Consider the following 22,062-nt stretch of genomic DNA (forward strand, 5'->3'; position numbering starts at 1 on the left):
ACCCTGACATTCTCTACTTCTCTGAACTTTATATAAATAGAACAACTCTACCCTGCCTCTCTAGTCTTGGCAAGATTTATTAAATTTGCTCTCGCTACCATGGCAGGAAGAACAGCATTAAGCTCAGGCTTCAAGAAACCTGAAGTCAATTCCCTCTCAGCCACCAGCTCCCTGTGCAACACTGAGAAACCACCATTTGCCTCACCAATCTGTAAAACTTGGGTAATGTACACTCTTTTGAGGATGGGATACCTGCCTAAGTAACAGGGGATAGAAGCACCTAAAATAATACAAATGTGTATAGCCTAATTCCATAATTGTCACAGCCATTTTATGAAGTAATTTTCTTGTACTCTCTAAATACAAAATATTTTTGGAAAGGTTTGGAGGGAAAGAGGAAAATACTTAAACAGGACAGGCAAAATATTTAATTTTAGCTGAAGCTATTCCCTTAAGCCTTTATTATTATTTTGATAAATTCGAAACATACCACATGTAAAGCTAAAAACTTTACAGTGAATGAAGCATCTTTTTTTTGCACCTCAAGATCACATCTAGAAGTGCCTTCCTCAAAACTACAAAAATGTGTCTCTTAGCAAGCACAGGTACATGATTTTTGCCAGTGAGCTACTTATTTTAAGGACTGTAAAAGAAGCAGTGTCAAAAATTAAGCTTATTACAATCTTAAAATGTGTCAGAGTTATGAATTCCTCTATAAATTACCAAATTAAAATTGCATGTAAATATGTCTTATTAGAGAATTGTAAATGATTTTTAACAGACTAGAAGAGCTACAGGGAGCATTCTACACATCCCTAGTTCAATGCTATTACTCATGCAACACCAGGTACTAAATACTCTGTATGATTCTTATTTTGGCAATGGTTTTAAACAGCATATTCCATCCAAAGTCTCCTGCTTAATGAGTGGGATAGATAAATAACAGCTGTTGTATAAATCATCCAAAAGAAAGCACAAGCAGCCTCTCTTCATTTAAGTTTTGCTGACACAGAGCAGGCAGGGAAGTGTCCCCTGCACATACACCTTCACAAGTCCGGAGAGGCCAGTGAGAGCCACACAGCCCCCAGCAGGTCATTAGTTTCTTCTTTCATTTAAAAAGGTGCCTTTAAAAAAAGAAGAAAAAAAAGTGTACAAATTCAAATTCATTTCTTTATTCTTTGCTTTATCGTTTTTCTTTTAATTTTCCAGCTAGAAATTTTGCCTTTTTCAGACCTGATGAAAGTGTGTTTTCTAAACGTTGCAATTCTCTGCAGTGGGAGCACCCATTATTTCAGTTAGTCTTGTGTGAAATATTGTGAGAGACATCATAGTGTCTAGAAACCTTTACAAATGTACGTACACATCTCAGCAACATCCAACAGCGGCAACCCAAGACCATCTTCATATAGAAGGATACATTATTAGGCACCATAAAGCTTTCCCCTAAAAATTGTTAGGCAACTCAAAAAAACCATGATACCTGTAATACTTGGCCAAACAACTCCTCATGCTCTGAGTGCCATCTGACTCAGTCCTGATTCAAGGGACCAGGTGACCGCTGCTAGCACACGTACAGCCTTTGCCCCTCTGCCAGGGCACCCTGGTTTGGATGTCATCCTATGCACCTGACTGTCATCCACACCCCCAGAAACGCTTCCTTACTTCAACCCAAAGGAAGTTTACTTGACAAAATGTTTGTGTGAAAAGGAAAAAACTAAATGTTTGGTTCTGAGGAGTTAACATTTTTCACTAAAAATAACCAAAATAGATATATTTCCCTCACAACAAGCATGAAGAATTGGAAATTGGGTAACAAACTCAACTCCACTAAAAATTGTCATTCTAAAACTCAATAATAAATGTCAACTATGTTTTAAGCACAGTGAGTCATGCCTTTTATCAATATTTAACTATTTTATTTAGATCCTATTTATATTTTTTCGTTGTTGGGAATATTTTTTCCTTTTTTATTCATTACTTTTTAGATCATTCTCTAAGCAATTAAATAATTCACACAGAACAGCTCAATAATGTCCAAAGTTCAAATAAAGAAAAAAAATTCTAATCTGTTATTATCCAAAATAAACAAATACAGGAGCCATTCTCGTAGGATTTCAAAGACCTACAAAACCATTCTGTAGAACATCTCAACACCCTTCTGAAGCAGATATGCATGTGCTCATAAGTAAACTGAAGTCTTAAAATCAACAACCCAGATACATATATAAAAATAGTATCACTCTTCAAACCAAAGTCCTGATCTGTTTCACTACTGAACATCATCTGCCCAAGACGAAGGGCTTGAAATAAGGAGATTACATTGATTAGGTATTTAAGATTACATTTAATTAGGTATTGGGAGGCCAATCAGATTAGGATTAAATGTTAGTGAAAAACCTTTCAAGGTGTTTAAGAATTGGTCCACAAAAAAAAAATAGGTTTTGGTCATGACAAATACATCTCAGGATATACAAGGAAGTTTGGATCTTCTGTGTAAAAAATTTAGAGAATGGGAGGCACAAAAATCAAGTGGGTAGAGGGTACAATGGACAACAGATTACATGAGGAATAGTCACCACTGCAAAGAAAAAGCTATATGACTCAGAAGTAGATTTAAAAAGCAAATTTAAAACCTTATATTCTTGATCCTGCCACTGCTCTGCAGTGAGAACTTTACTTCTGCAAATGGGTCTGATCCAGGTCTGGTGTCCACATGTCTAGAAGAATGTAGAGAAGTTGCAGAAGGTATGAAAGAACAGCTAGAGAACATCCTAAGAGCCATTCTTTTCCTTTTTGATAAATTCAAGAGAATGAGCTCTTTAAGAAGGTGTCGTAACTATAAGGACACATCAGATCCTCCAATGTACTCATACCTGAACTGAGAAAGGTACATCAAGAAACAATAGCAGATGCCAAAGCCCACCACTTTCCTATTTCCAGCAAGGCAAAAACATTTTTGAGCAAGAGTTACTAGACAGAGGAACAAATTGCTAAAATATACAAGGAATGTGTCTGTTCCTTGAAGTCTGTTAGTAAAACCTGGTTGCATTCTGGACATTCTCTTGTAAATACAATTGCAGGTTCTATCCTGGATAATCCCGGGAGAACCGAATGACCAGGAGGATACATGGTGCAATAGCTGATTTCAGGCTTGTACTCTGTAAATATGTGAAGTAGGAAGAAGCAGGATAGCTCAACGAAAAGGGCCAATTATCAGAATATGCTACATCATGGGAAGTATAATTTGGGATAGCTTAGTGTGTGCCAGTCACCAGTGACAAATGTGGAATTCAATAGAAGTATATGGGTTTTCTGCTCCTTATCTGTGATGTACTTACTGCTCCTGGCACTTCGTATGGTTTTCAGAGACATTTAGTGGTCAAACAATATACTGCAACTCAATGTTCCTTAAAAAGCTGAGAATGTAATGATGTCAGATACCTCTTCAGATAGTGAGGCATAAACATGACATAAACGAAGGACTATGAAAAAAATCTGTCTTCTTTTCCTAACATGAGATTTTGTTTAGCAATACCCTGATAATAAAAAAAAAATATTTTAGAAGCATCTCTCCCACAAGTAAAGATACACATTTGTTGAACTGTTGCAAAATAATAATTCATTATCAATCGCTTTGGAACAATGTAGACTGCCAGTATTATTTGGAAATGCCAGTCCTGGACTAATATTCTGTTGTGCCAAAATTTTTTTGATGATGACAGTTACCCTATTTGCACTGATGCCACTTCATACTACTCAATCAATCAGAAAAAGAAAACTACTACTTCCTAGCATTCAACTTGGACACTTAACAGCGCTGGAGGGAGGAAGCAATTGAACCGCAGCTTGGAACGCTCTCTGCACCTCAAAGGGACATGAGAAAGCCCCGTCCAGCTCCCACTGCCAACTATTCCTCCCTTCATGTGCCTTCAGCCTGCTCAGCTGCTCAACACAGAAGTTCAAAAAGGGGAGGCTTGGCTCCCAGAAATCACGTGACTCACTGAAAAACAACAAAGTCTTCTGAAATTAATAGTGAGCTCTTTTTCAGGCTATAATGTACCCAATTTACATTTTCAAGGCTTCTTCTAGAAGGGCAAATAGATATTTTATTTTAAAAAATAAATTAAAGCCACATTTCTAATGCATTGGCACAATTCTAGCTGCTGAAGTTTTAAAGATAATGCTATAAAATTCGACAATCAGCAGTAAGTACTGAGGTAATTCCTCTCTTTCTGACTCAACACTCTAAATGTTTTTCCTCCACCGTCTTTGGAAGTTGAATAGTACAACTGAGTTTGTGAGCTCTAATATCTGCCTAGTAAACCTGGGTAAGGTAAGATGCAAACCAATGGTTCCTAGCACTAATAAGCAAACATCACTCCACTTAAAATCACCATTTTACTAACACCATTACTGTTACACACATATCTGACAGGAATGCCACTTTAATAAAATAAAGGTAACTCATTCCTTAGCTAGTAATACCAAAGTCACAAATAAAAGGTCAGAGAGAGGAAAGAAACTATGGAGAGAAAATACAGATTCATGGGGCAGATAACAGGAACAAGATGGTTTGGTTTTGGTTTAAACTCTGTTGAGAGACTTTAGAAACACAGGTACACCTGTCTAGAATCACATAAGTTTCAGTGTGTCCATTAGACAAAATGTTGACAACTGCAGAAAATGAACTGATGAGAGCACTGATAACCCCACAAATAACACAAGACCCAATTCTCCTGACTATTGTACCTTGAAGAGATCTGATTCTGCAGGTATGTAAACTCAGAAGGAACAGATGGGTTTTGTTTGTTAATATAAAATAAACACTGGCAAATTGTATACTAAATTTCTAAGTTTGCCTGTATGATATATAACAGTCTTAGTATGGACTGCTTTCGTGTATATGCAGGCTCTAGCACCACATTTCATGAAAATAAACTGCAAGAAAATCATTAATTTTAGCTTTTGTAAAGTTTTTTTTCTGGTTTGGCATCCTAAATCAGTCTACATGGAAGTCTGGCAAGTACCAAAACAGGGCAGCAAGGAACGATGCCACCTCCATCTCTCTGGCCGCTATATAACACACTGACTACAGAGGGAAAAAGTCATCAGTCTGCTTCATAAGAAAGCCTGATATTCAAATGACACAGTGGCTACATTAACTCAAGAAAGATACCAGAACAATACTGAAATGTTCTCCACATCTCTCATACATTTTAAACAGTGGGCCAAAACAAGCCTCCTGTTAGGACTCAAAACTTCACTCCAGATGTGACTATATTTTTCCTCTCCTTACATTTGCTGTGGTGAGATGAGGTAAAAATGTGATTTAAAGTAAAAGGGAAAGCTGGAGAAGTAGGTGAGAAACAAGACATTTTTTCCCCTTTATTTAAAAATTTAAACCAAGAAAAAGTTTGCTTTTTCAGTCTACTTTATTGAGATAAGTGGATAAGAAAATACAAATGACACAGTGGTTACATTAACTCAAGAAAGATACCAGAACAATACTGAAATGTTCTCCACATCTCTCATACATTTTAAACAGTGGGCCAAAACAAGCCTCCTGTTAGGACTCAAAACTTCACTCCAGATGTGACTATATTTTTCCTCTCCTTACATTTGCTGTGGTGAGATGAGGTAAAAACGTGATTTAAAGTAAAAGGGAAAGCTGGAAAAGTAGGTGAGAAACAAGACATTTTTTCCCCTTTATTTAAAAATTTAAACCAATTTTGTTTGCTTTTTTCTACTTTATTGAAAAAAATAGTGGTGAAAATACAAAGTCATAATAGCAGTGTTTTACTTAGTATATGAAAAACCAAGCATTCCACGGATGGATGCCAGATAAGCACAAAGACTGCAGAAGGGTCCTGCTTGCCGGACACAACTGAGCACAACAGCTTACTAGGAACAGAAAAGTTACTCTGAAGTAAAATCATCAGGTTGTTGGTGGGGTTAAGTCAGAAGAATCTATGTAGCTGGATCTGGAGACATGAAGAGGAACTGTGCTACATTCAAGTAAGTGACAAGTTGTATCAGGAATGTGGCTTGAACCTGTTAGTGACAGACCCGGTAGTATGGAACAGCGAGTCTATGAATTAAAAAGTAACTGTTGAAGAAGTCAGGGTCCCTTGACTTTTAGAAAGGACCTAAGAAAGTTGGAGAAAGCTTAAAAGGTGGAAAACAATACATCAAACTGGATGCACATATTAGCTGGAAAATAAAGCTGCCTATAAGCCAAAGGATGCATACTCTTGCACACATGCATTTTTCTATCTTTATAGCCAGTAAATTGAGAATAAGACTTCTTTCTACAGAAACATGCTCTGGTTCAATCAAAAATTCTTGGCTCTTGAGTAGAATTGCTCAGACACACCCTATAGCCTCAGGTATGCAGGCAGAAATTTCCATTTGTTCCTAAAACTTAAGAAGCATTGTCCTCCACTTATTTCAATTGCTTTGAGTGCAGAATTAGCACCTCAAGTTGTAATCAGTGTATTTAAATATTTACAATATGGTACTACTGGTTTCAGGTTGGGTTTTTTAAATGGTAAATTCTTGTCTGATCACCCTTCAAATCTTTATTGAGTTTTTAAAATTACACCTTTTCTCAACACACAAGCAGCCAGAATTGGGGTATGTTTACCTAAAATATGCTTTATAAATACCAAATGCTTAGCTGCCTGTTTGGACACATTATGAACTTCCAGCCTTCCCATCCCACTCCACACACTGTCACCTGCTCACACAGCAGAGACCCTGCTCCTGTTGCACACAGTCACACAGTTGGCAATACATGAACTGCAATCCCAGTCAGCTACATGTCATCCTGCAGAAGTTGGGAAATATCAGCTCACATTTTTGATTTTCCAGGGACCCAAACAGATCATTGCTAGGAGGCTTCCCAGGCGGACTAAGGCACTGGTGGCCTAAGGACAGGCGAATGTACGGTGATCGCAGCATGGGCTGAGTGAACACTGCCTGCCTGGATGATGGGCTTAGAGGTGATCTTCTAGAAAATGCCAGGAGTCCGACAAGTATGTTGGTGGGTGTAGCAAGAACACACCCAAGAGGCCTCTCAGAGCAAAAACTTACTGCTGCTGAACATGGAACTTGAACTTGGATTTTAAGTAGAAACAGGGAAATAGGAGCGTGACTGCTACTGTCAAACATTGTGTGAAACTGAAGCAGTAATAGAGTGGAAAGATTTATGTTTTGTTTCCTGAAGGAAACTCCTTGCCTGTGTTGACAGATGTTTAACTTTGCCTAAACAATTCAGAGGGATACACAAAACAATTTGAAAAATTTCTGGTACAGAATGGTCTACTGACCAACAGCCTAGATTCACAATGGGTAAGGAGAACAGGTGGATGAAAGCTGACCTTTTCTTTCTTTCTATAGAATCCTCAGACAGAAATGCTTTTTAAAACTGCTTGCCTGAAATAGACTCAAACAACATGAGGTACAAATGTCAATTACTTCTGATTCAAACTTGTAAATTGTGCCAGTATAATTACATGGAGCAATACTAGTCTGAAAGGCAGTTATTACAGAGCAAATGGAAGGATTACAGTAGTATCAAGAAGAGATTAATTTCTAGTTATCTTGCAGCAGATAATACTAAACCATATAAATAACGGATATGATTTTACAACTAATAAAAACTTCTCCTTGAGGACTGTGGGATACAGATAACCAATGTTTCAAAAACAGCTGTTACAGCAAACAAACATAAACAAGCCTGCATAATGGTAACTGTTGAAAATAGGGGATATAGTCTTCTTTTGTGAGTGCATTTCTGTCACAGGAACAGAAGTCTCATGCCATTTTGAATCAGAACAAGACAAATCAAACTGAGGAAAAGGTGGGGGTGGAAGGAGGGTAGGCAGGGAGAGAAAGAACTTTGCTGCCCTTTAGAGTAGAGTCTCCCTACAGCAACAGATCACTACAGCACACATTGAACAGAAGCCATGCCTAACAGCAATGACTTGAATTGCAACAGCAGTGACCTTAATGAAAAGTATTCAAAAAGGCTGCATTAGTTATGACTCCCTCAGGTTTGTGTTTAAAACCATCCCAGTGAGGTAGCCACATGAGATTGTCAAATATGATGCTGGCATAAAAGCAAGAGGACATCCTGGGTCAAATCAACTAGGCCAGCATCTGCCTCAGAGGTGATCATACAACCTGCTTGGAGAAGCAGCATAACAAACAGGACAAATATATAGAGATTTCTCTCTCTGCCTTTCTCCCCACAGCCTCTCCAGAACTTCCCAGTTTCTAATAATATGTGATCAATTGACCACCCAAAGCAGCAGGAGCTATGGCATACACTGATTTACTGAACACACTGCAAAGCATTCTTGTAGATGCACATTCATTTTAGGGACAGAACATCCCTTGTCACAAAACATATACACAGCTCTCCTGGTGGGGAAGCTAGTGAAACCTGGAATCTTTCAACACCAGGTGTGTGTGCAGATGTCAAAATTAAGTGGCCAGTGAAGAGGGAGGCTGTAAAAAGCAACAATGAGACTAGATACAGCAGTGTTCAAGAGCTGTTGTGCAATGAACTTTAGTACGTGTTTTGTGTTTGCCTCATGTTCATAAAAGACCATTTATCATCATAGGTGTGTATCATTACTGCTACTTATAGTTTAAAAACCAGTATCACCACTAATGGGAAAATGGATCCAAGCATTCAACTCTATCAGATTTGCATTTCATAAATTTCAAATAAAAACTGCTAGCAAGTGAGAAATACATATTACATTAAAATAAATAACCATACTAAAACTTTTAAAGAACAAGAAAAGGTGCCTCATTATCCTCAAGTTGACATAGACACTCTTTAGCTTTGTCAGGTACATCAGCAGATACAAAATTATTCTAATGAGTATTAGTAAAGACTCCTTGAGAGTTCTGACTCACAATTATGATCTGAAAACTGAGAAAAAAACTCACTAGGAAATATATTGAGACAAACTGGTGTTTAAATGAGAAATTTAACTTGGAAAAATAAATAATCAAATATTACCTGCAAACAGGGAAAAAAATTCCTTTTATTGGTAACATTTATTCTGTTCCACTTCTGTTTGCTTTTCCATAGTTGTATCAGCAGTGTCATAATCAAACTTTCCCATATACTTCTAAAGCAACATTAAAAGAAATGACCACTGACATTTGATTTGGAAGTTAAGTCAACTCCCTCAGAAAGCTGGATGGTGACATCCATAAAAAAGACTGAAATTCCCACTGTTGCCAAGACCTTTCTTCATATACTGTTCCAATATAACGAAAGGAGACATTTTAAAAATTAATTTACAGGCTACATTTAAGCTTTCTACATAATACAATACAGGAGGGAAGGGCAAATGTTCATCGTTTGGTTTGGTTTTTTTGGTTGGTTTAATTTTTTTCAAACAACTTCAAATTGTTTTTAAGTACTTCAGCTGTATCTCTTGTCTATGGTAGAAAGCGCTCCTGGATAATTCTGAAGTTGTTGCATAATTAAAAGGTTCCGTGAAATAATTAAAAAAAAAGCACTGCCACACAACTCATTTACCCAGTTTACAATACTCTATCCTCCTACTGAGTTCCCCTCTAACAAATTTGGTGATGCATTCAATAGATATGTGTTAGTTGTAAAGGACATGATATGGACAACCTGTATGAAGAAATTCTTTTGGCTAACAGAAAATAAAGATTGGATGAAGGTTGGTGATTAAGAAAGCTTGTAGGCAAAATTAATTTCATCAAAACAGTTATATATTTAAACAGAGAGAGAAAAGTTGCACTTTATTTATGAAGTAGCAATAAAATTGATGTAGTTTAACTGGAGAATAAATATAGCAGTGAAACACTGAAGTCCAAAGAACCTGTTAAATGTATTATAGGAACTCTTGGTACCTCAATAATGTTGACACTATATGCATTCTGATGGAAGTTTAAAATATGCTTATCCCCAAACAAACATTGCCTCATTTCAAGGAAATATATATAAACACACAGACCCTTCCTCCCACAGTTCAAAACAGTACCATATAGTACTGTATGGTACTATACATACAGTACCATACAGTTCAGAACAGTGTTTAAGAAAATTATCTAAGATACAGTCTTACAAAGAAACCATGACTTTCAAACTGGGGTAAATTTCCAAGCAGAAAAGAGGAGATATAAACACAACATGACTGCAATTTTCTGTATTCTCCTTTATGACCTTTAGTTTTCAATGAAGTTAAAATATAATGTAGTTCTGTGACATAATGCAGTCCCTATTTTAGCAGCTGTATCAAACAATTATTCTAAGATGACAGAATGGCAATTCTTATTTGCTATTTTAAATTATTAAAAAAAGCCTAAGAACAGCTCCAAAATTGGTGGTGATGGATAATAAGTCTACTATATTCTAAGCACCTACGGTAATAGAAGAAAGTTAATTCAACTCCACCAATCAATTCATGAATGAATCAACAATATCTCAACACTTGACAGTATAGAATTTTTTTTCCACTCCTTGTGGAAAAGCTGCTTCTTCTGGCAGTTGAACAGTTAAGTGAACCAATGCAGCATGAGGTAGAAAAGAACATTTATATGGTTCTTCATATGTATTTGAAAGATTTAGTTAGCACAGAGCATTAGGCTGAAATATACAATGTAAAAGAGGAAATCAGCAGAAAAAGTCTCTGCATATAGGTGTTTGGGTTATTTAAAATAAGTGTACAGATGTTCATTATCATGCATGCTCATTCCAGCAGCACAAATCACAAAAATGAGAAATATTTACCTGTTCCTACAATCTCTCTACTGTTGGCACTTCAAATTCACTTTTTCTCTTCACTGCTGAAATACCAATGTTAGTCAAATATACTCCCTGGAGTTTACTCAGCACTCTGCTAGCACAAAACTTTTCAAGGAGATTGTTTCCCTAGAAAGAGTGTTTTCAAAATAACAAATGTAACACTGCTTTATTCTATATGCATCCTAAGTAAGCAGAGACATAAAAGTGAATGTCCCACCACATACTCTGCTGTCAGAGACTGATAAAAAGCTTGAAAGAAAGGCATGGAAAACAGATACAAAAGTCAGACATGCAGGCTGTCATTTCCCAAAAGCAATGTACCAGGCTCCAAAGCACTTTTTCCTTACAAGGGAAGAGTATAGCAATTCCAGAAATGAGAGCTTGCTCTGTAAATGAAGAAAACTATGGCCAAAAAAAAAGGGAAAACCATGCAAAGCTCTCAGCTAGTACTCAGTGCTATAAAACTAGCAAAATAATGGTTCTGCTGGAATTTCTCTCATCACCTTGCCTGGCTTGGCTTTGCTATGGGAAGTGAGATCAAGTCCATGAAGCTTGGAAGTAGAATGAAGCAAGTTACGAACTCCTGCAAAATTCAATAGCAGAAAAAAAAGAGCATCTTAAGAGAGAACATTTTCTTTTGTTAAAAACAGAAAAACACTCCAACTTACACTTTCCATTTGCTGGCTACTAACTCTAACAATCTACCTAAGCAATACTTTCAGCTTTGTGTAGTTGTAGTATTATGCATTTTTCTCTATAAAAAACATTTTTTACACAAGTGAATCTTATAGCACGTTTCAATCAAACGTTATTCATTGTACATTATCTCTCTGATGGCCTAGATCCTCAGATGCAGAACATCTGTGTCACTCTTTTGATTTATGCAAACTGAAGATTGTAAGTATGTGAACATTTTCACTCCAGCTGCTGCACTGCCATTTCTGAAGTGGAAAATTATAGCATGTTCAGCCATCTCCTGAACTACTCACATCAGTAACTGAGAAACTTATTTCAAAGTGAGCCCATAAAGAGAATTCAGGGAATAAACAATTCACATCGTTATGTGCATGAACAATCTAGACATCAATCCACATGCTCCCTTTTGCACAATACAAATTAGCTGCAAAGACAAGGAGACAGGTATACAAGTTATCATGGGACAGTTCTGCCCAGGTTAGTCTGTAGGAAAAAAATCTATCATCTTATTGTTAAGAAAGATAGGGATGCACTAATTACACTAGTTATATAATATTAATTCCCTGATATTAGAAAACACCCATTCATCTGCTCCCATTGCTACACCCACAATACTGTTTTATTTAAGAGCAGTAATGAGGTTATGAAGCAAATACTCCCATCATCCACAAAAATTCATCCTGGTTTGGATCACCTAGCAATTTTGGTGCATGTATAGCATATTCCTTCAGAGGAAACTAACCTGTGATCTCTTCTCCAGACATAAAAACCCATGTTTCAATCCCACAGGGGAGCATAGGCATTTGAACAAGTGTCTAGTCATTTGGACCACTGAAGCTACTGATTTCCTTTAATACTTGCCTTGCACTGCATAAAAAGGGATATAAAACCAAAAGAGTCACCACTGCAAGACTCTGAACACAGTTTCTTTCAAAGATTTAGCTGTAATAACCTATTATTAACACCGACTGAGAAAGTGCCCAGAAATTAATAAGATAGGAGGACAGTGTCTTTTACATTGGTATCTGACATTAAGCCCAAAACTAAGAGCTGGTAAATAGTGCAACAAGGCCATTTTTCATGGACATCCTCTTAAACCAATATGAATTAGACCTCTTTGTGCTCATTTTACCTTCTATCTGTAAGAGCTGATTAGATTCCTGGAAGTTTACTCAGCAAATATTTAATGTTATCGGTCATCATTAGGCAGATCAAACAGTTACATTAACCTTGTACATCAGGTCAGCACTTACTTGGAAAGCTTGTCATCAGCTCTGATTGTTAATACCTCAAACCCTTAACAACGTCTCTATACATCACAAGCCCAGGGTCAGAGAGTTAATGACACGTATTATCCGCATTCTCAACCACACAGTTGAGAGAGAAGTATAGTAATGGAAAGTGATGGAGGGAGATAGTGTTCTAATAAGTGAAATTAAGGGTGAAGCAGACTATGGAAGAATCATACAAGCTATTTAAGTGTGTCAGAACTATCACTGATGAGATCTATAAGACATTGTATGTATACAAACACCAAAAATAAAGGGAAATAGGCAAGTTAGACATATGGGGAAGTGGGTGGAGAAGTAATCTTTGGAGTAGATTGAAAATGCTGTGATCATGTGTTTGCAGACATACTCTGACCCTCTGTTTTACCAGCAGCTTTTACTTTGGACATGAATAACCAAATTGATATGAATAGCTGGCCATAATTTTTCTGCTTCTAGGGGTCATGTCCTGTAATAGTATCTCTGTAGGTCCTTCTGTATTTTTCACACGCATTGCATTTTACATCCAGTTTTTTAAGTCCTCCACCCCGCCTTACCATTTAAGGTATAGGGTGATCATGGGAAAGTGCTAGGAATTCTTGGACCAAAAGTGAGGTTTAATCATTTAATAAAACAAAGTAAGAAAAGCTAAGCACTTTCCACTGTCTTTCTTCCATATCATGCCACTTGCTTTTGATCTTTATTTTCTTCTCACACATTGCCATACATCAATAGGTCCCCAAAAATGGCTTATCTCAAAATGAATCATGAAACTTGAATCTTTCGTAAACAAAAAATATGGATCATCTCTGTTATAAATAAAAGAAAAAGTCGTTTTGAGGGCCACAACAGAAATAACTGATACACATGTAAGTGCAAGAAGGACATTCATTCTTAGTTTTTGAAACATGAAACAATACAGACTTAACAGTTCCTCTGCATTAAATCCTGTAAATCTGTGCAATGTGGTTTCTTGCTCTACATACTTCCCCTGCCACGGAACTCAGTCACTTATTAGAAAGAAGATCCTAAATCATTAGTTTCACATAAAAATGTGACCAAAAATCAGACTGTGATAAGTGTGTACCGTGCAATCATTTCTCCCCATACTACTGAACTCCAGTACAACAAACAGAACAGAACCAAAACAAAAACCCTTCACCACTGCTAATCAAAAATTGGAGCTGGGCTAGTTGTTTGCCAGGCAAATATCAACCATCACATACAGAAGAAGAAATCAAAAACTAGGCAAGACTTACCAAGTTAATATTACACTTTTGATAAGACTAAATAGACTAGTACTTTGACTTTTGTTTTTTTCCTTCTTCATTTGTACATTTGATTTAAGTTCTCTTGACAAGTTAGAAAGGGGAGTAATTAATAGCCATGGCCTTTTCTGATCGAATACCTTCTGCCAGAAAAAAGGTTTTGAATCAGGTTATCTGGCAACCTGCATGAGTCACTGCAAATTATTCACACACACAAGAATAATCTTCTTTTGTTATAATTGCTGCTCTCAAGTTTTCTAATAAGGTATCTTCTTGAGATTGATATCATATTTGGGTAGCAATTCCTTTCATCTGAATAAAAGCCTTTATCTTTAAGCACAAGGTTTATTTTCATCTAGTGTAATATTATAAAGCTCAAACAACCAAAGGTCCAGAATGAGACCATGAGAACAACAGTGAAGAGAAAAGACCATCTAAATAACAAAACAAAACAAAAAATCTAGGCAAGACTTTTGGAAGTTTCCATTACCAGTTGTCAGGGTTGTCATGAACAATGCTGCATCAATTTGTTTTAGTATTAATGTTGGGGGCTTTTCCCCCCTCCCTAAAACCCGCTAAACCATCCAATGCCTACTCTCACTGTTGATGAGGCATTCAGGTGGATTTAATAGCACACCATCTGTCTATTTGAACAAGTTGCAGTGGCAGTGCTGCTACAGCTTAGAAGGAGCAGTTTGCATAGAGATCAGTGCTGCACAGAGTAAATAAAAGCTTATGAAGCTAAACTGTTAAAAAAAAAAAAAGGCTGATTTTCAGTTAAATTGCTTAAAAAGCATGTAATATTTTAACTGTAAGGACACTTTCCCCATATCTACATCCCTTCATTTTTCAGTGTCATAGATTCAAGACTGCTCTGAAGTACATCTCCATCTTTTAAAAAACAACACTCTATTAAATCTAGAGACTGGTGAAGGAAGAATGACGGTCATGTAACAAGAAAGAACAACTTGTCTAGGCATAACTAAGACATCTTTTAATTCCTTGCTCTAAACTGAGTTTGGATTTTTCAGCTTGTTTGTCTTGAGAAAGACTTGTAAGTGGCAAGGTTGGAAAAGAGAATGAAAGGAATGAGAGGAAACCATGTTAGGTCAAGTGGTCCCTTGGTTAGACAGAACATTCTTAATCTCCGGTAGCTTTGGTTAAAGAACATAAAGCCTGCATGTAACTTTTAAAGAGAGATGGTGCACATGCTGGTGTTAATCTGCTTTTTTCTCCGGCAACTCAGGAACCTTCCTATTTTCAATGTCTCCATTCTTGATTAAACACAACCTAAAAAACCTGGGCCTTCAAATGTGGAAAAACATGTTTGTCTTCTTTGCACTATCAAATGTAAGATCCTTGAGAAAACCTAAGGTGGAGGACAAGAGGAAAGAGGACAGTAGGGGCACTTCTAAATTTGAAGACACTCCTAGCTTGGTCAAAGAGAAGAAAATTGTATGCAATGCAGTTTCTTAAAAGCGTTAGTGGGCTACAAGCAATGCTGCAAGGCTGAACATCATGCTTTTGACTACACTCCACATACTGATTTTGATGCCAACCCAAGGGATTATCCACAATCACATAGATTAGTGAGGGCTTAAAAGGAATTAACAAATTTTATATGTTTTTGTAGTCATCCTTCATTCAATTCAGATAATGTGAGACATTATCCCATTGCTGACCTCCAAGTAACTGCGTACCACTATGGGTCACTTTCAGTTTACATTTCAGTTATTTGCAAAGGTGTATAAATGTTTTCACAGGCCAAAATCTGCTTTATTTGGAGAGTCTTCTCAAACAGGCAGACTCAGTTATTTTCTCTTATCACACATTAAATTACTTTAATAACAGTTAACACAAAATACACTTCTTACCAAAACTATGTACTATTTCAAATTTTGTAAGTCTCCATCTAACAGCTTATAGTCTCTTGAGGACTACTTAATTCATCAGACTATTTAATTCATCACAAGCACTCTTCCCACATCTATAACATTACTTTATCTTAAGTTACAAGACATAGAGCATCTTTTGTTTTCCCCTTCACATGCCTTTCACTGAGAACATAAAAGGAAAATAAAAAAAGTCACTCATCTGTAAATACTGGTTCTCAAATCGGCTTGTAGGATTCCAAACCGAAGTTCTTAATTAAAAACATAGTTATACAGATCCTTAGACAGTGACGCAGGTTGGGAGAGCTTGTAAAGCAATAGCAAGCAAATGCATTAGCTTCCCTTCTCTGTTTGCATCCTGCCTGGTCATCTGCCCCTGAAAAAGGAGAGCACAGAAGGCTACAAGAATGCCCACCACCTAAGCCAGCTCCTTATAACAGCTTGCAGATGCTCCCTCCTACCTTTCTTTTCATTTTTCCCAAAGTAGATACCCATTTCTAGTCACTCTGCTTTCTTTTCCCAGTTCAGTCCTCTGAATACTGTTGCTGAGGTCTTTCCCCCTTTTCCCCCACTACCATGTCTTTTTGAATGGACACCTGGTGTCAGTCACCTATGTCTCTGATACTGTTTCTGCCTTGTTCTCACTGTCTTCTCCTATTCCTCCTTTTCCTCTGTAGCAGCCTTTAAATTAATTTCTATAAACTCTAGCTGTTTCTGTGAGAAGCACTGTTGCCTAGCAAGCCTGAGTGGGGAGAGTTCTCCCTCTCACTCTGTTGGTAAGCATGCAAGAGAGGCATTAGCCAGGACTCAGGAGTCCAGTTTGCTCAGCTGCATCAGGCCACAGTGTCCCAGGCTGCCATGGAAACAATGGACAAAACTAGAACTTGGGCATATTTTATTCAGCAGGCTGTTTGCATTTTGCAACTTTTCTGTCCACGAGGCTGGTTGCTAATGCAGCCTTCCTAGCTTCAGAGCTGTTTGAGGGGAACATCTGTTATGCTCTTTCAACTTCTCTCCTAAAGATCAGCACCAAGCTGCAGAGCAGCTTTGATATCCTCATATACGCTTGCTATCCTGTGTGTTACTGCTAATATCGAATAACCAGTTGGATCAGATGTTAATGCAAGAACAAGAGATTACTTTTTTCCCCAGCATATCAGAAACAGCATGCCACTTCAGACCCAAGAACTCCATTTACCTCAATTAGAGGCTGAAACCAGCAGGCGGGAGTCTAAAAGGAGAGCTGGTAAAACGCTTATGACAGGCTGCTGCTGCCAAGTCACATAAGGAACTTGCATAAAGTTTTCACCAGTGGCTACGACTACATATTTGCTTTCAACTTTTCTCCATCACAGCTATACGTTTCTCTTTAATCGACATGTTTCTTACTCTCATCTTCAGCTATTTTACAGTCGTTCTGTGTCATTCAATGAATAATGCAGTCTATTATCACCCCAAAAGCTGAAATATTGAGTGATAGCTTCTGACACAATCTGAGGTACAAGAAAATCATTGGACTTCCAGTGAAAGTAAAGGAACTTCCAAAGTTCATTAAGGGTTTTTTTTGTTGGTTTTGGTTTTTTGCTTGTTTTGGTTTGGGTTTTTTCTGTCTATGTGTCTTGTCTGTTTTGTTGAGTCCCGTCCCATTCCCGATCCCATCCCCCCCACCCCGCTTCATGGTTTCTTCATCTATGGAGGGGAAGGTTGTTTTCATAAATAGATAATATCCCTCCAGTGCCCTACAGTTGTTAGTTCTTTCCCAAATAAATGAAGATATTTACAGTTCCATCCTAGAAGGTAATTCAGACAAATCAATACTAGAGGTTGAATCCTCAATGTACAATTCAACATATTCAATATTGCTTATGAATAAAAGGGAACAACATCCTATCAACATCCAGTCAAAAAACCACAATTATTTGCTTGCTGCATCAGCCTTTCACAGTAACACAGTACCAACACCTTGCAGCTAACTTCTAAGAGTTACAGCAAATGAGTAAGCTTAAACAAGAGCTTTATTTTAAAAATCTAGTTTCACTTCCCTTTTTAGTAGCTTGAATGACTCACAACAACATGTTTATATTTTTATAATACAGAGGACATTAAACAGAATTTTAAACCAGTTTGGGATGAGAACAACTTTCATACAGAAGACTTTCTTTACATAAGTCTGTCACTTGGCTTGTACAGTCTTATTTCAAACACTATCAAGCAATTGATTAAGAGCAGCAGAGAAACAATCACTTAGAAAAAACACATGTTAAGATGTCTGTAGGTTTTTTTGTGTCACTTTTTCAGAAGTGAGAAGTGTAGTGCAGTATACTGGAGAAGGGAATAAATAATGTAGCACAGATTAAAAAAAATAAAATACGTCAAGACAAGTCAAAATTCTGAAGAAAGATGTAAGTAAAAAGTCACAGTAAATTCCATTGATTTTTCCTTTGCTATTTAAATACAGCAGTCAGAAAAGGGGGGAGGAAAAATCATGTGGTATAATTTTATGGCTCCTGCTAGTTTACTTCTCTGAAAGCAGGGCTGAGGAATAGCTAAATCCCAAGATCTTTAAGCAAAGCAAGAAACTGCAATATAAACTTTTATGGTAAAAGAAAAGGAAACTAACCACGGTTCAAGCTAAAGACATGTATTGTAGTTTTTCGATAACATTTACACGTGTCTATTGGATTCTAGTATTGTAATGTAGAAAAGTATTGCCAATCCACTTCAAGACTTTCTTGTGAGATAGCTATTAAAGACATATTAATATTTGCTTTTCCTTCAACACTGCCTACTTCCCTTTAAGTTTTAAAGATTACATAAACATCCCCGATTTCAATACAATAATAAAAACAAAGCAAAAAACACACTTGTAAACTTCTGTCTCCTAATCTTAATGAGCAGCCCAGCCCACAGACTTTTCAGAAATAATTTTGAGCATGACCTGGTGCTTAATTGAAAGAGGCTTCACTGTTTGCTCTGGGAACAGTACAACTGTCACCAACCTGTGGGCAGAGCTGAAGGGAAATAATCTGTGGAAAAGAATTCCATTTCCGTTTGGCTACAAAGCTATTTTTCTTTAAAGGACATGTCATGGTGCACCTACTTCACTCTAATCGAAGGCTGAAACAGTGTAATTAAAACCAAAATTTATTTAAGGGGGGAGGGAGACTCACATTAAACAAAATATATGGTCTATGCTTCAAATCTCATTTAACTATCATCACGAATTTAGATCAGAAAGGGTGCATCCTGGGTTAGAGCTAGCAAAATAAGTCTTACATTTCTTTCACACTGTCCACCCCAGCCTTGCCCTTTAGGGACTGTTTGCGTGATCCAGGTCTTCACAAGGTAACCTACTGTTTGCCCTTGGGCCAAAGAAAAATCCCATGACTTTCATACAGAGCATCACAGGAGATATAATGTGGACCTCACAGCCACATCTTATCATTCCTCACCTCTGCAGGTACCTTTTGGAAACCAGTACAGTCTTGCAAATGTTGCACACAGTACCTTTTTAGAAAGTACTAACTCCTAGTTTATACGGTAAGTTACAAATGCACTGTCAATAATTCCTAGTTTTTGATGTAACATTACTCTGCTTGGTACAGGAAAACGGTTAGAAATGAAATGCAGGTATACCCATCAGAGAGCTGTAAATGAAGATATATCTCAGAATTACATTTTTAGGTTAAATTAGGCAGCTCTTAGCTGATACAATTGCTACTAAGAAATAGGTAAGTTATCTGTACACCTACACAACTAGAGTGTGAATTTATTACTCTCTAGAAAACATGGTGTATATGCTTATATTCCCCCTAAGACTCACCCAGTTTGGTAGCCTGCATTAAGTTTAAGACAGGTGAGAAAAACCCCAAGGAAAAAGAGTAATGCCTGCATGATAACTGGAAACACACAGGAACCTACCTTCATTGCATGACTCATACCTTCCTTTATATAGTAACACTAGAAGTCATTGAAAAAAGATTCATGCCAAGATTGCTGCCTTTACTTCCTGAGAGTTTGAAAACTGAATACCTGCATGTTTCTCCCTTTTAAAAATAATTTCTGAAGGTCAGCAGTGACTGCTGAAAAGATGCTCCATCAACCTGGAAAACTTAAAAAAAGGTGGAACACGTCAGTGTTAATACCTATTGGTCCCAGTATGGCAAGGAAAAAATACAGCTGCACATGTAGAAATATATATGGAATATACTTGCTGCAGGCACTTCATATCCATGTTCAAGGGGACTGGAAGACCACCCTAATTAAAGCAAAGAGGCAAAAGACAGATCACACTAACAAAAGAGGAAGAAAAATTAGCTCGGCCTGAATGACATTCAGAATATTGAAACAGCTAATAGCAGGAAGGATGACTTGTGCTTGTAGCAGAAGGTGCACAGCATGTGTGTTTTGCTGCTAGCAACAGTGCTGAATCCTGGATACAGGTAAAACAAATGGGAAATGAATGCAAAGAATTCAGGATGTCAGAGGACAGGAGACAACTTGAACATTTAGCAAAGGAAGAAGCTAAAATCCCACTTATGTGAAGAAAAGGGAGTTCCATTTTTCAGAACTGTGTCCTTTGGGTGTAATCCAATCTATCTATCAAGACTTGATAGAAAAATCTCCATACTCAGCCACTAGTTTTTCCTTAAGGGGAAACAAATTAAAACACTGGTAGTTTGAGGTACCTTAGATTCAGCCTGGGAGTGATGCTTCTTCTTAAAGCAAAGTCAGAAAAACAATTTTTCCCAAAATAGCCTACATCTAAAGACAAGTAAAAATGGGTGAAGTTTCAACCATCTTTGTAGGAAGGCTTTAGTACTGACAGATTGCAAGAGAAAGTTGTTTGGACTTGATAGAGACATTTTGGCAAAATAGGAATCCTTCAAATCTCTCTTTGCTGCACATCAAAAGAGTAACTCTTCAGCAACAGCAACACATTCAAGAGTGAACCTTACAACATTCAGAGGACCTGACTTTGAATGCATGTTGGAGGATGCTGCTTACATTGTGTTCCCAAATTTTACTTAGGGAAGATACCTGAAAAAGTAAGTTGAGAAGGGAAAAACTTCAAAACAACAAGAAATACACTTTAACAGTTTTTCCCGTAAATTTCATTTCATAAAAGCACAATCACCACAAGCTAAAAGTTAAGGATGTCATGGCCCAGGATGCAGAAATATTCAAACAAAATCTAATGGAACAAAGCTAGCAATGGCATCCAAATACTCTCACCTGTGGCCCGCTATCCTAATCCTTGCCTCTAATTTGGCTTTCCACAAACATTATTTAAAAAAAAAAGTAAAAAAAAAAGTAAAAATTGACCTTAACATTGCTTTATTGCAAGACCAGCAATTACTCTACTGTTTGTACATTTCAAAATTTCTGGATGAGCCCAAAGGCACCAACAGTATCTAAGGTTCTGAGTTTTCTGATGTGCTGACAACTATTATGTGCTGACAACCACAATTACTGTTAAAAATTTCAACAGGAGTTACACTGGACTCGCAATTTGTTACAAGTAGCAATCTTGCTGCACCACAACTACAAGTACTATTTAAATAATATTGCATATAATAGATATAAAAATACCTGAAGGATTTTACTTTTGAAATTCTGTATGTTCACACTGTTTTCCTCCACGTTGTATAGAGTTTACACCTAGTTACACGTATAATTAAATTTTAAGTGCAGGTGTGCAAGATGAATACGCTTGAATACCTTGTGGCAGTTAAGGTTCCTTCTCTTCTTCCCTTCTCAGTCTTCCCCAGTTTATCCAACAAGCCCCGTGAATATCAGTATAGATTATGGTACAAATTCAGGTTCATTTTTGATGGGTGTACAGAACTAGGTATAAGCCAAAAGATAGCTAAAGAAATACATGAACACTAAGAGCAGAAAGAAAAAAATTAAAGGCTCTGTAAGAATAGTTCTGTGGCTTGTAAAGTCTACTCAGGTGCAACGTAAGGAGGCTAAAGTATTGAAGTGCTCACATATGTTGTATCAAGTACCATCAAACTCATGAATGACTTACTGGCATGCCAGTAAAAGGAACAGGAAAGGACTGTTAAATCACAGCCAGTCTGTTAAGTCATAGGAAGTCCAGTACTGCAGCTCTGAAGCTTTTGTAATAAAAC

At 37.1% G+C, this 22,062-nt stretch overlaps 1 protein-coding gene across 1 annotated transcript in view; it reads right to left on the reverse strand.

Moving 5' to 3' along the window:
* Nucleotides 1-22,062, reverse strand: part of LOC113998678 (ribosomal protein S6 kinase alpha-2-like) — a gene marked incomplete at its 3' end in the record, with an annotated part of 226,194 nt that overhangs the window by 165,072 nt on the left and 39,060 nt on the right. The window lies entirely within an intron of this gene.

This window comes from Pipra filicauda, unplaced genomic scaffold, assembly GCF_003945595.2.
Source record: "Pipra filicauda isolate LSUMZ 115617 unplaced genomic scaffold, ASM394559v2 scaffold578_size274525_pilon, whole genome shotgun sequence".
NCBI classification, from domain to species: Eukaryota; Metazoa; Chordata; class Aves; order Passeriformes; family Pipridae; genus Pipra; species Pipra filicauda.